The following is a 16154-nucleotide window of genomic DNA, read 5'->3' as shown; positions in this document are numbered from 1 at the left end:
TGGCTGCCCTTCCAGAGGACCCAGGTTCAATTCCCAGCACCCACAGGGCAGCTCACAAAGGTCTGTAACTCCCTCACACAGACATACATGCAGGCAAAACACCAATGCACATAAAAATAAATTTTAAAAAGAAAAGAAATAAATAGATCATCATGCAAGTTTGCATTTTGAATACTTTGGTGACTTGCAGTTTGAACTCTTTTCATTGCATGAATTGTCAGAATGCAAAAAAAAATGATATGGTTTTTGTTTGTTCTTTTTCAAGACAGGGTATCACGTAGCCCAGGCTGGCCTTGAATTTCTGATGGTCCTATGTCCACCTCCCAAGTGCTGAGATTACAGGCACAGGACATCATGCATGGTTATACACCAAGGCCTTGTGCAGTCTAGGAAAAGCTGCACTTCCAACAGCAACATCATAATGCATTGTTTTATTTGTTTGTTGAGATAGTAAGGAATCTCTGTGTAGCCCAGGCTGGCCTTGTACTCCCAGAGATCCATCTGCTCTGCATATAGATGCTGGGATTAAAGACCACCATATGCGCCCTCATAGTGCATTCTGATAAAGCATTCTGAGCAGGGGCTGAAGACGTCATCAGATGTCTGAGAAGCCCATGGCACGGAAAGGGTTAAAGGGCCATCTTTCTGAAAAAGCGCCATACAAGCTTTTCCAGGAGCGCTCCCTGATGCCAAGTTGCCCTAGCTGGGTATAAAGCCCTCTTGGGGAGGGACAGTCCTGTCCTGAGCACCGAGGGGCTCAGACATCCCATGACTCTGGATGGACTCTTGCTTGAACCATGTCCTGCAGTGGAAGCTGAGGAAAGAGCTCCTGGAGACACTAGACCCTCCTGAATCAACGGCAGGGCATGAAGGAGGACGTGCTGAACAGAGGCCGGATCTGAAGAGGACCGCAGATCCTTGGGATTGAAGGGCCCCAACAGAGCTGTACCATTGTGCTACCTACAAACAAGAGAGCTGGGATGCCACTCATTCGCTGCAGAGTGGTACCAGCGGTGAGTCGTGTGTCCTGCTCTTTGTGCTTAAGGTGAGAGGGAGAAATACCAACTAGCCCACCAGCTGGGGCACCAGCACCTTCCGGCTTGCCCAGTAGTTGAGGGTTTCCCTTGATGCAGACATTCAGTGCCCAAACCTAAGATCAGTTGCCCCGCCCTCCAGCCCAGATAGAGCTGGATGCTTCTGAAGCCATGGTTCCTAGCCATCTCTGTCAGCTGGTATTATCATCATTCTGCACTTGTTTGGGGTTGCTTTGCTCAAGCAAACAGAAAGATCTCTGTGCCCATCGTGAGCAGAACAGCATCTACCACTCTGCCCAGCACCCGCTCCCGTGCCTAAGTTCAGCCTGCTGCCATCCTCCAAGCTTCGGGTTTCAGAACATTCCAATCAGGCTCCTTCTCCAGTGACATGAGAGCGTGCAGTGAGCCATCGTGGCACCCAGGGGAGGGAGTGGCTATGAGTCCTCACAGTGCCAGATGAAGACGCATCCCTGAAACAGGCTTCATTCTGGAGGTGTCCCATGGTTCCTCCCCCAAAGAAACAATAATGGCATAATGGCAACAGCGACAAAAAAAAATTCTTGGCAGAAATGGTGACTAGCGCTCACTTGGGCTCAGCCGCACGTTGCAGAAGCTCATCTTTAGTGGGACCTCCAGGCTACACACGGCTTTGGCTGTCTGTTGGCTCCACGATTATTCTGGGTGTGTTCACCTTCCTTGAAAAGGGTGTGGATCTCACTAAATTCAGGGCGCCAGAGTGTCCTGCTGGCTGCCCAGAAAGGGCTGGTCTTGGTCAGCAGTCTTGAAGGAGCCCCTGGTGGCTTCGGGCACCTTCCCAATGGAGGATGCCAGCCTAGGTGCCACTGTCTCTGTAGTGTTGTTGGGAACAAGGGACCCGGACTCAGGCACCCCAGGCGATCACCTGTGTGATTCCACCTCCCTAGGCCTCTGCTTTCTCTCTGGGAAATGGGGTGGCGATGGTTTATAAGGCTGCTGTGACATGCTAACTGTCATGAGCAGCATTCTTCCCACCCCATCCTAGATGGCAATGGACTCTGGGCCAGGCCCTCAGGAGGCCAGCCTGGACCACTCTCCAGAGAGCCTTGCCATCGACCTCCATCCCTGTCTCCCACAGACTGACCTCACTCAGCTCATAGGGAATGAAAAAATGACAAACACATATGCAGGAAAGCTGAGATTGGCTAGGCCGTGGGCTCCGATGGAGAGACAGCATCAGTTGGGAAATTCAGTGTGTGTTTATTATATACATAGATGGTGGGGGGTGTTAGCTGATGTCAGTGGGGTTCTCTGTTGAGTGCAGTCTCAGGATGGCAGTCATCCTGAGGAGGAAGTAGTGGACACTGTCTTACTTTCAACTGTGAGCCAGAGGAAGGCCTTGCTGTTGCTATGGGTCTTGAGCCTTGGTGTCCTGAACGTGGCCATGCCCTTGTTGCAAATGCTCACTCATCCAGTGGTACACTCACTCCCCAAACAGGACAGGTATCTCTTGAAGGTGTCCTTTCCCCACCACCCCCTACTCTCGTGACACCATCTATCAAATACTTCTCCTGCAGATGGAGAAGTAGAAGCTCATGGGAGGAAAGGACTCAGCCAAGGACGCAGGGCACAACACAGCGCAACTAAGAATCCAGTTCCAACCTCTCTGCCGAGCCCTCCCGCTCTGCCTATATCTCCTCCCATAACACCTTTGTTTCCTTTCACCCATCTGTATCTCGTGTGTGTAGGGGCAGGGATTGTGGGCACACGTGCCACTGCGGGTATGTGTAGGTCAGAGGACAACCTGTGGGAGTTGGTGTAGGTCCCAGTGATGGAACTTGGGTCCTTGGTGGCAGACACCTTTACTGCTGAAGCTGTTTCAATAGCGCCTCCCCTGGCATCTTAAAGGGGAGTGAGGAACAAAGTTGTGTTTTCAGAAACAATAAAATGAGCAGGAAGAGATCTATAGAAGCAGGGGGTGAGCCAGGTGGTGGCACATGCCTTTAATCCCAGCACTCGGAGGCAGAAGCAGGTGGATCTCTGAATTTGAGGCAAGCCTGGTCTACAGAGCGAGTTCCAGGAAAGACAGGGCTATACAGAGAAACCCTGTCTCAAAAAACAAAAGCAAATAAACAATAAAAGCAAGGGATAGTGGTGACATCAATGAACCCAGAGCTCAGAATTCTGCAAAGCCATTGTGTGGTCCTGCTGCTGGGCCTTTGCCATGTGGCCCTCTCTCCAGATTGGGACTCCTTCTTGCTTCTTCTTTTGACTCTACCCAGAGGTATAACTTACGTCTGGTAAATGCACAGGTACTAAGTGTACAGCTCAATAAACTTATAAATGTGCGTTTATTCACCAGAGCACATCCCACACATGGGGGAGCTCCCTCTTGTTCCCCTTTAGTCTCCCGCTCCCAAAGTTGCGAGCGCTTTTCTCACACCCTCGATTCCTCTTTGGTGCATTCTGGAACTGCATGTTCTGGTGTAGGATGTGCTCGGCTTATTTCCCTCAGCCTGGATGTGAGATTCGCCCCCACATTGTGCACACAGCAACAGTTAGCTCCTCTGCTGTGTGGTGTCACATGGTGTAGACACATCAGGGTAGATTCATTCCATCCTGCTGCAGGTGGACACCTGGGTGGTCCCTTAGCTTGGAGGTGCTGGCGCTGCTGCAGACCCTCTCAAAGATGCCTTTGGAAAATTTAGGTACTTATCCATCTGGGGTACAGCCCCAGAGATGGATCATGGCAGCAATGAGCTCAAGCAAGTTCAGTGCTAACAGACACGGGCAGACAGCTTTCTAAGCCCACCATTCAATTCACCAAATCTGCAGGAAGTGGGAGTGTAGACAGAAGTCCTGAGCCATCATAGCTGCCCCCGCTGCTCTCTCTGCTCTGTGGCATAGCCAAACCTCTGTGACATGCGTCCATTAGTATACTGCCCCCTCGCTTCTCACACCTCCGTCTGACCCACAGCTCCCTGGGGAAGATGAAGCCAGGCCGTCACCCCAGCCTTGGCCTTCCCTTTTCCAGATTCTTCCAAGCACCCTTAAAGTCCTGTCTGGAGGATGACACAGGGCCCTCTCTTTGCTGTATACTAACTCATCTGAAGCCCAGTGTTTAATGAGGTGGTTCTTCCCTTGGTGGGGGAAAGGCAGGAATACTGGGCCCACCAATTAAAAGCGGGTGATACCATTGGTAAAGGACCTGTCACACAGCATGAGAATTCCATCACCCACGTGAAAGCCAGGAGAGGCAACATTTCCTACCCCGGTATTACTGTCATTTGAACACAGCACAGTCCACAGAGATGGACCCCAGCCCAAGGAGAAGGTAGGCACCGAGCGCCTCTGTCTGCCACGTGGGCAGCGTCTTTATCCCTCCTCATCACACCCTGCTCACATCAGCTTCAACAGCAGTGGGTTGAGCAGCACTCAGCGCCTGCAGGGCCCCATTCTCAACTAACGAATTTAAGCACAGGACCCTCGTGCCCTTTTTAAAGATGGAGAAACTGATGATGGGAGAGGAGAAGCTAGGCAGCCAGAAGTTCCTGCACTTGGGGACCCAGACAGCCAAGGTCCAAATGTGGAGGCACGTCCTGCATGAATACAGTGCTGTAACTCCAAGGGTCCTGGAACGACAGGGATGGGAGAGTAAGGTGTCCTCGGTGTGCTGGGCCCCTCCTGCCGTCTCTACAGGCTGCCTTTCCTCCCAGTAGAAGGCAGCTGGATACATGCACATTTAGCCTCCCCAGTGGTGTCATGCCTCAGGGAAAGCCCTCAGAGGAACGCAAGGCAGGTCCTAGTAGCTTTGTGGTACAAATACTGCTGCGGCAATGGTCTTAGCCACAGGACCTCTGGGTGGGAGGTGACCAGAAAAGAAAGGTGAATCAGAAGCCCTATTCCTGCGCCAACCCTGCCAGAGCCATGAGGAAGAGTAATGCCCTGAGTTTACCCGGGGCCTCAATGACAGTAGGTCTCCTGCTCTCCTCAGCACAAACTTGGAAATCAGTCCACATCCAGAAGTCACTGAGTCAGCCCAGTAACCTCCCGATGGCAGTTTCGTAAGTGCAGACACTTCAGAGGCTAACTCAGCCCACACCTGCTCCCACCCACCAGCCAGACTCAACACAGACGGGACGAACCACCAAGTGCCCAGCCGCAGGTAACAATGGAAGCCTCGGTTCATCCCTACAATGCAGGACTCGGGACGTCTGGAAGGACGACCTGTCGACACGGTGGCAAGGAGCAAAGTCCCGGAAGAAGCCAGCTGCTGGTGGTTTATATTTATGCCCGTAGGTCACTGCATGTGTCAACCCTCATCTGAGAAGCTCCTCATGCAGGGGATGGTGATTAACACAGAGACCCACAATGGGTCAAGGGGTAAAGAATATGAAATCATGGGATGCTCAGTCCCAAATGGGACATCTGTGTCACACCCTTTGCTCCAAGACTCGAGGACCTTCTCTGAAGAGAGAGGTGGGGGAGGTTGGACAAGCCAAAAGGTGTGAGCGACTGTCAGGAAACAGTGCTTTCTGAAGCCAGCAGGGCAGCTGCACACAGGAACAACTCATGGGGATTGCGGCAGCATGCTCAGGAACCGTGCAAGCTCAAGCCAGACAAAGCCCCAGCTTTCAGGGCTGGTGTTGCAGTGGGGAGATCGCTTGTTCATCCCGGCTGCCCGGCTAACTTAGCCCCGATATAATCACACAGAAACTGTATTAATTAAATCACTGCTTGGACCATTAGCTCTAGCTTCTTATTGGCTAACTCATATTAATTTAACCCATTTTTATTAATCTGTATATTGCCACGTGGCAGTGGCTTACCGGGAAAAATTCCCAGCATCTGTCTCTGGTGGCTTCATGGAGTTTCTCTGACTCTGCTTTCTTCCTCCCAGAATTCAGTTCTGTCTCCCTACCTACCTAAGTTCTGCCCTATCCACAGGCCAAGGCGGTTTCTTTATTCATTAACCAAGAAAAAACAACACACAGACAGAGATCTCCCACACCAGGGTGGGAATAAGATAAAGTCCTACCCGCAAAAATTCCACAAGCTTTTTTGTAATTTTTTTTTTACTGTAGCTTTCAATAAAATACATGTAATGGAGCTGGAGAGATGGTTCAGAAGTTAAAAGAGCTTACCACGCTTACAAAGAACTCGGGTTCAGTTCCCAGCACCCACGTGGTGGCCCACAAGCGTCCAGTCCAGTTCCAGGGCAGCCAGTACCTTCCTCTGGCCTCAGCAGGTACCTGGCTAGCATGTGGTGTACATACATACATACATACATACATACATACATACATACATACATGTATACATACAGGCAAAACACTAAAGCACATAGAATAGTTTTTGTTAAATGTGTGTAAGGACCAGATGTAGCCTCCTGCAGCCAAACTATAATCCCTTCATCAGGAATTTTCTTGTTGTAGAGAATAACCTGTCACTGTCACCGTCGGGGTCAAGATCTGAGACACCCACTGGTAAGAGGGGAGGTACTGGAATCAGAGAAGAGAATCTTCTGACTCAGTCATATTTCTGTGTATGAAGCGTCGTTGTCCCCATTTTCGGATGTGGCAGAATAGGTTCTGCAAACATCAGCGAGCATCCTCTCACTCGGGACCCAAAATTCCCAACAATCTGACTCTTCTGTCTGGGTGTCATGAGCCTCATGAAGTCACCTGGAAGAGGCAGCTGGGGACACACAGAGTCAGCCTTCTCCACCAGGCCTGTGGAACCTTCCAGGCCCTTGACTCACTCTCTCTGCGATCTTAATTATTAGTTTGTCGATGTTAAAGGACGTCTGAAGCCTCAGGGCATTATGGTCTCAGTAGCTCTGTCCATCATTATGATGATGTTTTTTAGAATATATATATTTCTGTGAGTTCCAGGACAGCCAGGGCTATTATACAGAGAAACCCTGTCTTGGAAAAAAAAGAGAGAAATCTTTGTGTATGTGTATGCATACATGTGCATGAGTGCAGGTGTGCAGGTCAGAGGTCAGTCCTTACCTTTCACCTTGTTTGAGACAGGATCTCTTCTTCCCTGCTGCATACGCCAGGCTAGCTGCCCATGCACTTCCACGGATTCCCGTCTTCACCTCCCGTCTCGTCGTAGGAATGAGCTGCGATTACAGATGTGCCTGTCCTCCCACATCTGGCTTTAGGTAGGTTCTAGGCATCTGAACTCAGGTCCTCATTCGCACACAGCAAGCCCTTGCCCACTGTTGACCCCAGAGGGCTGTTAGTACAACCAGCCCCGAGCAGGACCGTAGGAATGACAGCAGTGGTCTGCACCGGCTGTGAATTGTCACCAAGCCATCAAGATGAGCTCAGCAGAGGCCAACAGGCACCCTGAGGCTGCTCAGACACGCTCAGCCATCTTGTTTAGAGCTCCGGATACCAAAGCTGCTTCTGCTGTCACCACAGGCTCTGCCGGCGTCACATACACACTGGGGCTTCAGGGACGGACGATCTTAGACTTGTGGGTACAGCATTCAATAGCTCTGATTCCCAAATGAGGCCTTATTCGTACCCCTGTGTACTTCCCCTGTATTTGACAAGGAGAGTTCCCCTCTATCTGTGCTCAACACCTTTTGGTCCCTTTTCAATAGACACAATAGGCCCAGCCCCTGGCCCTTAGCTGGAGCCTACCTGGAATTCCACAGCCCCTGCCTGCTCTTATCAAAGCTGATTTGTGGCCATGTCTATGGGATATTACATTAATTATGTCGGTTGGTGTTGAAAGACCGCATCTAAAAGTGGGTGACACCAATTCCCTAGGCGTGGGTCCTGGACTGTATAAAAAAGAGAGAGAAGGTGAATGGAACACACACTTGCATGCATTCATTCTCCCTCTGTTCCTGACTGTGGCTGTGATGTGACCAGCATCTTCAGGTTCTCGCTGCCTTGATCTTCCTGCAATGATGGACTGAAGCCTGGGGTTGGGAGCTGAAACAAACCCCTTCGCCCCTAAGCTGCCTTCATCGGGCATCTTATCACAGGAAGAGAGATGAAACCAAAAAGCCTAGGATTCCCAGAGAAATCTTCCAAAAGTAAGCATATCACAGCTTCCAGCATCTGTCTCCCATAAGGCCGTGCTGCCCAACAACCGCCCAGGCATACTGGCCTGGGTCACAGCACAGGGCCACCCTGGAGGCTGCTGGTAGTCTCCAGGCTTGCCATGTAGCCTGAGCAAGGCGCACCGTCCTCCATTTCAGCTCCTCCCGGGAAAGCGGCCTGCTTTCTCTTGACCTAGATCCTTGGCCACCTTCCTGACTCCTGTCTGTGTCCCTCCCCTCAGGCCAGTGACTCCAAGATCAGCCCTCTGGGTAAGAGCCACTGACCTAGCTATCTAGACGGCATTCATAGAGTCCCTCTTGAAGATCTTGTCTCTACACCTGCTGGGTTCACAACACTGGGCTACCGGGAGGACGGGGCACAGTCTACTCCCTGATGAACCCACAGCGGCTGGAGAGGAGGAAAGGAAGTGACTCTGAGATTACATCGGAGCTGTGACAGGTGAGAACAGACTTCAGATGTGAAACAGACCACCTTGAGGTTCGCTCAGTGTGGGGTATGGGCTGAGAAGCGTGTTCAAGGCTGAGGGAGGAGCAAGACCCGCCTCAGAGTGGTAGAGAGAACCATGGTATGCTCTCAGCTACGGGGTAGAGGGGGCAGAATTGAGGACCCTGAGAGCTGGAATCCTCAAGGACATGGAATGTCTTATAAAGGATTTGGAGCAGGAGAAACACACAGGGAATGAACTGGTCCAACCTGTGTTTAGAAAGCAGCCATGTTGGGATTCCTCTCCTTGTTCTCACCAGACCCTGCCGCAGCCAGGCAAGGCCACTATGTTCCCAAACCATCCGCACTCCAAAGTGACCAGGGAACACCACCACCCTCTCACAAGTCATAGCCTTTCTCTCCTTCACCGAGACTAAGGACCTCCTTCCTATTTTCTGGCAAGGAAGAAGAGACAGCTCATACCTGTCGCCTCCTCGTCCCCACTCTGTGTGACCAAACACTGCCATTCCTCTGTTGCCGTAACTGGACTCTGCCCTTTCCCAAGGCCAGTCCAACCCTTGGGTGTTGGACACCATCTTAGGCCGGGAATAATGCTGCTCATTTTGCTTATTTTCACAGCAAAACGTCACCAAAGAGTGGAGCATTTTCTCAAGTTATTTCCATTTAAAGATATATCAACAAATCTAACTGAACACAGAGCAAGAGACTATGATATGATCATGAACCAAGAAGAACCTCAGGGAATGAAAAGTAGAGAAAATGAAAATTAAAAATCAATGGCTAGGGGCTGCAGAAATAGTTTAGTAAGCAAAGGTACTTGCAGCCAAGTCTAACGGTCTGAGTTCGATCCCCAAGATCCACACAAAAGGAGAGGCCTATGAAAAGTAGAGAAAATGAAAATTAAAAATCAATGGCTAGAGGCTACAGAAATAGTTTAGCAAGCAAAGGTACTTGCAGCCAAGTCTAACGGCCTGAGTTCGATCCCCAGGATCCACACAAAAGGAGAGGCCTGACTCCCTCCAGGTTTTATTATATCACTGGATTCAATAGCTCCTAGGGTTAGCAGAAAATACAGCAGGGGTCTGGGGATTTTGCTCAGTTGGTAGAAAGGGCCTGTCTGGTACACACAAAGCACTTGGTTTGATTCCTAGCATGGAGTAAACTGGGTGTGGTGGTGCTTGCCTTACTCCCAGGAGGATAAGATGTTCAAGGTCGTCCTGCATTACACAGTGAATTTGAGACCACTGAGCTGCACAAAACACTGCCTCAAAGGGAAAAGAAGGAAAAGGAAAGAATTGGAAAAGAAGAGAAGGGAAGCAAGTCAGAGAGAGCATACAAGGAGAGTGGAGAATCCTTGGGAAGGGCTGCCCAGGCCTGCCTTTGGGCCATATGCTACTTCCAAACTCTGAACTCCAGGGCAGGGTTGACTAGCACCAGGCAACTCTGGATTTTTTTATGCATCTTCTTTCTATCGCCCGACCTCACCCCCATCTCTCAGAAATGTCCAGTATCTTGGAGGTTGTCAAATTCACACTGTACCAAGTGGGTCCTCTAGAGAACGTCAGTGACCTACTCACCAAGGGCAAAGTCTATGGAGAGTTACTCAGAAGTCCTAACATGTATAGCCAACATCGAGGCTAACCTTGATGCTGGTTCTCTGGTTTGCTCTGCTGCTCTGGAATCTCAAATCCAGTTCTGGAAGACCTCCAGAAGGTTACTTGGAGGGCTGGCGGTGAGGGGCCACCTGGGTAGCTCTGCCTCTAAAGACAAATGCAATAAGCATCCCTTACCACTTCCTCCTTCACCCCCACCCCCAACACTATGAGCATCAGACCTAAGGGGCTGGCACATGCTAGGGAACTGGTTTACTAGTGAGCCACACCCCCATCCCCTAAACTTTATTTAGAAGCAGGGTCTCACTAAATTCCTAGCTAGTCTAGAACTTGCAATGTAGCCCAGAGAGACTTTGAACTCACCGTCTTCCTGCCCCAAGGCTGGGAGGACATGTGTGTAGCTGTATACCCAACCACAAACAGAGTTTCATCTCTTCTCTGAGATCCTCCCATGAGGGAGACACCCCTAGTGTTCTTGAGAACAGTTCCTCCCTGTGGATGGAAGGTCTTCCAGAAAAGCCTGAGGCAAATGGGATGTATGAGAACATACTGCTCTGTTGAGCCTGCAAGGACCTTCCCCTTTGTGCAAAACAGCTAGACATGGCGCATCAAAAAACCTTCAAATTGCTTTAGCCCAGCACAGACTCGTAATAAAACGTTCTTAAGCAATGAGACAAAGATGTAAAGAAGCACTTACAAGGTTATATAAGAAGAAAACTTAAAAACGAGCTATGCCTCAGGGGATTTCCATGCGCAGCAGTAAGTCCAAGAGGCTTAACACAATGGAGCCTTTGAGAGAATGCTTAAGGTGCTGGCTGAGGCGGCTCAGCACGGAGAGCTCGACCAACCCTCTAGCCCCACAAGGTAGAATGAGAGCCCCCACTCCGGCAAGCTGTCCTCTGACCTCCACATGAGTGTGCAACACCTGCACGCACTCACACACAGATATATAAAAAAATGCAATAAAAATAAAGAAAATAATGACGTGGAAAGATAGTCACAAGAAAATGTAAGAAAAATGTGTGTTTCAGTCACTTTTTACATCTTAGGCATACAAAAAAATGGAAATAAATGTAGTAAAACTTTCATGGTGGTTTTATCGGGGTGCTTGTGTTTGGTTTTTGTTAGTTTTGAAATAGATCTCACGTAGCCCTGGCTGGCCTCCTGCTGGCTGCATAGCTCTGGATGATCTTGAACTCCTGACCCTCCTGCCTCTATCTCCCAAGCGCATCCTGCAGGCCTTGGCTTCAACACGTCTATGATTCTATGATGCATGTACCTTCCCTCTTTCTTCTTCTTCTTCTTCTTCTTCTTCTTCTTCTTCTTCTTCTTCTTCTTCTTCTTCTTCTTCTTCTTCTTCTTCCTCTTCCTCTTCCTCTTCCTCTTCCTCTTCCTCTTCCTCTTCTTCCTTTTTTAATTTGGTTTTTCCAAGACAGAGTTTCATTGTGTAACAGTCCTGGCTGTCCTGGAACTTACTATGTAGACCAGGCTGGCCTCAAACTCATATAGTTCTGCTTGCCTCTGCCTCCCAAGTGCTGGGATTAAAGGCATTCACCACCATGCCTGACAACATAGCTCCATTTTCAAGGAATTTGCAATGGATGTAAACACTAATACAGGTAAGATACATTAGTTATGTGCAATTATTATATGTCAATTTCAGTTTTTAACTTTTATGTGTTTGTGGTATTAGGACTGAAATCCAGGACCTCATAAATACTAGGCAAGTGCTCTACCACTGAGCCCTATCCCCAACTCTTTAATTTGTCTAATTATACAAGGAATACAGAATGACAGCCTCATGGTAAAATAGTCAAACAGAATTCATAAAGCTATCATCATCCACAGCCACCACTGACACCATCTGCCAGTGTCCATTTCCCTCTGGACGTGTGCACTGAGAAGTGTGCAGGCTGCTTTTGAGGCTGGAGAGACGGCTCAGCAGCTAAGAGCACTGGCTGCTCTTGTAGAAGTCTTCGGTTCAATCCAGCATCCATATGGAAGCTCATAACCAACTCGTAACTGTAGTCCCAGGGGATCCAACACCCCATTGTAGACTCCAGGGGTACTTCAGGCATGCAGTACACAGACATACATAGAGGCAAGACACTCGTGCACATAAAATAAAAATAAATATTTTTAAGTAGTCTGCAGCTGTCTTTAGGCTGTTTCTGTTTCTTGTATCTTTTGATTCAGAATGTGGACACTGTACTGAGGAATCCTGGGCACCTTCTTTCCCATAGGCCCAGGAGAGCTTTACATGGTGGTGCAGGGGGATCCCCTCCAGTCCCTGGAACCCACAGCATGTACAATCACAGTTTCCTAAGCAATCCCCAACTGTTGGATGCTTAGGTTATTCATTTATGGTTCCTGACTAGTCTTCTACAGTCATGGCCCTGTCCACACTCATCTCTCTAGGGATATTCTGAGAAGCTGGGTCCCTTGTCACACATGTTTTAAGTTTAAGTTGCTAGTCCTCAGTTCATCTCTGACCAAGAGCACTAAAGGAAGTAGTTTTCCCAGTTCCTTTGGCAACATATGATACCGAACTTTTAAGATTATTTTGGTTTTGTTTTGTTTTGGAGTGTGTGTGTATGTGTGTGTGTGTTACTACTTTGATTCTAAGGAAGGAATCAGGGTTACCAAAAGTCACCCTGATTACTCTTTGACCATCTGGTGCTTAACTGGGCTCTTCATCTTCCCCAAAGGATATATCAGACTTCTTTGTCCTCCATGACAGATAAGAAACCAATGTTGGACTCTGCCCAGCACTGACACAGCTAAGGCCCTACTTCTGCTGCCACCAGCATCTGTCAGCTGTCTGTCCACCCAGAAGAGACTGATGCCACTGTCTTAGTTAGGGTCTCTATTGCGGTAAAGAGACACCACGACCACAGCAACTCTTATAAAGGAAAAGCATTTGATTGGGGTAGCTTTCATCTTCAGAGGTTTAGTCCATTGTCATCATGGTGGGACATGATGGCATGCAGGCAGACATGGTGCTGGAGAAGTAGCCAAATATCCTACATTCCTGGCTTGCAGGCAGCAGGAAGTGGTCTGAGACACTGGGTGTAGCTGAAGCATATATAAGATCTCAAATATGACCTCCCCACCTTCACAGTGACACACTTCTGCCAGCAAGACCACGCCTACTCCAACAAGGCCACACCTCCTAAGAGTGCCACTCCCTCTGGGGGCACCATTTTCTTTCAAACCCCCACACTGCTCCTTCCACTCCCTGTAGCTCCAACCCAGGCACCCTAGGTCCCTTTCTACGGCATGCAGATCAGTGCTCCCTCTGGCCCATGCTAATCCCTCTGATGAAGACCTCCTTCATCCTAGCCTTGTGCAGCCTGTGATGACCCTTGCTCAGAAGGCTCCTGAGCTTGGCTGACCCTCTGCAATGCCAACTTGAAACTGAACTTGGGGGTTGGTGCATGTGAAGGTGTGGGCGAGCATGCCCTCATATGTATGTGCCTGTTCGTGTGGAAACCAGGGTCCAACGACAGGGTCATAATCAGTCCACATTGGTGTGTAGCCCAGGAGCTCTCACTGGTCTAGAACTTTCTGAGTAGGCTTGGCTGGCTGAACAGTGAACCCCAAGGATATCTCCATACTTCACTATATCCATCTTTCTTATGTGGGTTCTGGGGATCAAACTCGGATCCTCAAGTGTCTTGACTAAGCCATTTCCCTGGCCCCCAAGTGGAAGTTATGAAGGAGGGATTTCATTTGGTCACTTTGTACTGGGTCTGAAAATTACCTTATGTAGATAGTCTTAGGTGTGTGTGAGAGAGAGGCAGGCAGACAGACAGACAGACAGACGGAAGTGGAGCTGCAGATGATATTGACACCTCAGCCAGTCCCCACCCCACTGTTCTGAGCCAGCTTCATACACCAACAAGCCAAGACTTGGCCAAACAATAGCCCCTCTCAGTTCCACACATCAACAACATAAACAACCCCTCCTAGTCTTTGGGCTGTTAGCCAAACACCCCCACACCCACAGGCCACAGCCTCACTCCACTGCCAGGCGTGGGCTCCTCATGAATTTTTCCCAAGGTCCTGTCCAGCTCTTGGGAGACTCAGCTGGCACCAGAGACTGCTGACGGGTGATTTCCATTAGCCAGGTGTGTATGATGGGCTCATTCCCACAGCACTGCCCGCCAGCTACATGCTGGACCTCATGCCTGGCAGTGCATAACCCGGATGATAATGTTGACTTGCCTGGGTCAGAGGTTAGCAGCTGGGCCACCTTCACTAAGCCAGACGCCAAGCTGAGTACTCAGTAGATGCTCAGTTAATGCTCCCTAGAATGTTTCTGACTCTGAAAAAAAAATCTATCACCCAGTGACGAGAACTGGTCACACACAAGATGAACATAAAAGGAAGGGATGCTAAACGTTCAGTCCGAAGATGACTTCAAGCCTTGGCAAGATGGAGATTCTTTATTTTAAAACAATCTCTTTATTTTACATACCAACCCAGGCCCCTCTCCCTCCCCTCCGCCCACTCCTCCCACCTTTCCCCACCTCACCCCCATCCACTCTGCAGAGAAGGTGAGGCCTCCCATGGGGAGTCAACAAAGTCTGTCACATCACAGGACCAAGGCCCTCCCCCCTGTATCTAGGCTGAGCTCCCCCCTGTATCTAGGCTGAGCTCCCCCCTGTATCCAGGCTGAGCATGGTATCCCTCCATAGGGAATGGGCTCCGGAAAGTCACTTCTTGTACTAGGGATAAATCCTGGTCCCACTGCCAAGTGCTCTCACAAACTGCCCAAGCCACACAACTGTCACCCACATTCAGAGGGTCTAGTTCCGTCCTACGAGGGAGAACAAGATGGGGATTGTTAACTGTAGCTTGGGCCTTCTGCAGACTGGGAACTCAAGTTTCCAGAAAGTGGGGTGGCAAGGAAAATGGCAGACATGTTCTGGGATACTGTTTCCTAAATCACCACGACTAGGGCTGAGGCGGACTCTACAGACATTTTCCAGCAATAGAAACCTAGCTGAGCCGGGCGGTGCTGGCGCACACATTTAACCCCAGCACTCAGGAGGCAGAGGCAGGCGGATCTCTGTGAGTTCGAGCCAGTCTGGACTGCAGAGAGAGTTCCAAGACAGCCAGGACTGTTTGTTACAAAAGAGGGGGGAAAATCCTGATATTCTACAAGTCCAGGGATTAAAGGCATGCACCACCCCACCACTGCCCAGCAGCCTGAACTCTTGATCCTCCTGCCTCTACCTCTCAAAGCCTAGAATTACACACACCTGATGCTAAATTAGAACTCTAATCTCCAGGATCTTGAATAACACCGAGACCAAGTTGGTGACTCAGGTAACCTGGCTGATGGGAGCTAACTCAGGAGCTACCATGCTGCCCCCCCCCTCTGTTTCTGTGTGGCTCACTCCTCTGCCTGAAAGCCCACTGCCTCCCCACAGCCCGGCCTCTATGCTGCAGCCGCTGCTCGAACCCTCCTTCCTCTGGCACAGCCTGAGTGACTTGGACCAACCCGACTTTTCCCCTCTGTACACATTTCCATCACCCATCCAGCATTCCCTACTTCCCAAGCAGGATCCCCTAAACCCTCCGTCTTTCAAAGCCCAACTGTTCTTGTCAAGGCCATCATGACCTCTGAGCTTCCGAATCCAAGGGTCACTCTCTGCCTCTGTCTTGTGTAACTTGTTACCAACATCCAACACAACTGACCACCTTAGATCTTTCTCCTCTCTTGATTCTCACAACACCCTTTTCCCCAACTCTCATGACCCTGTTCGTCTCATCTTAATTCAGAGACTGAGGGCCTACTATGTGCTATGCCTTACATTAACACAATAGGTGGTCAATCAAATCTTTGCTCCCTGTGGAGAAGCATTTTCGAGGCAATTTTTTTTTCTGTTATAGTGTGTGTGTGTGTATCACAGAGTTCAGGAATCAGTTCTCTCCTTCCACCCTGTGGGTTCTAGGGACCCAGCTCAGGCTTGGCAGCGTGCGCCTTTACCTGA

The sequence above is a fragment of the Microtus pennsylvanicus genome, chromosome 13 (assembly GCF_037038515.1).
Source record: "Microtus pennsylvanicus isolate mMicPen1 chromosome 13, mMicPen1.hap1, whole genome shotgun sequence".
Taxonomy (NCBI): Eukaryota; Metazoa; Chordata; class Mammalia; order Rodentia; family Cricetidae; genus Microtus; species Microtus pennsylvanicus.
The sequence above is the reverse complement of the archived record's forward strand: the minus strand, read 5'-3'. Positions refer to the sequence as shown.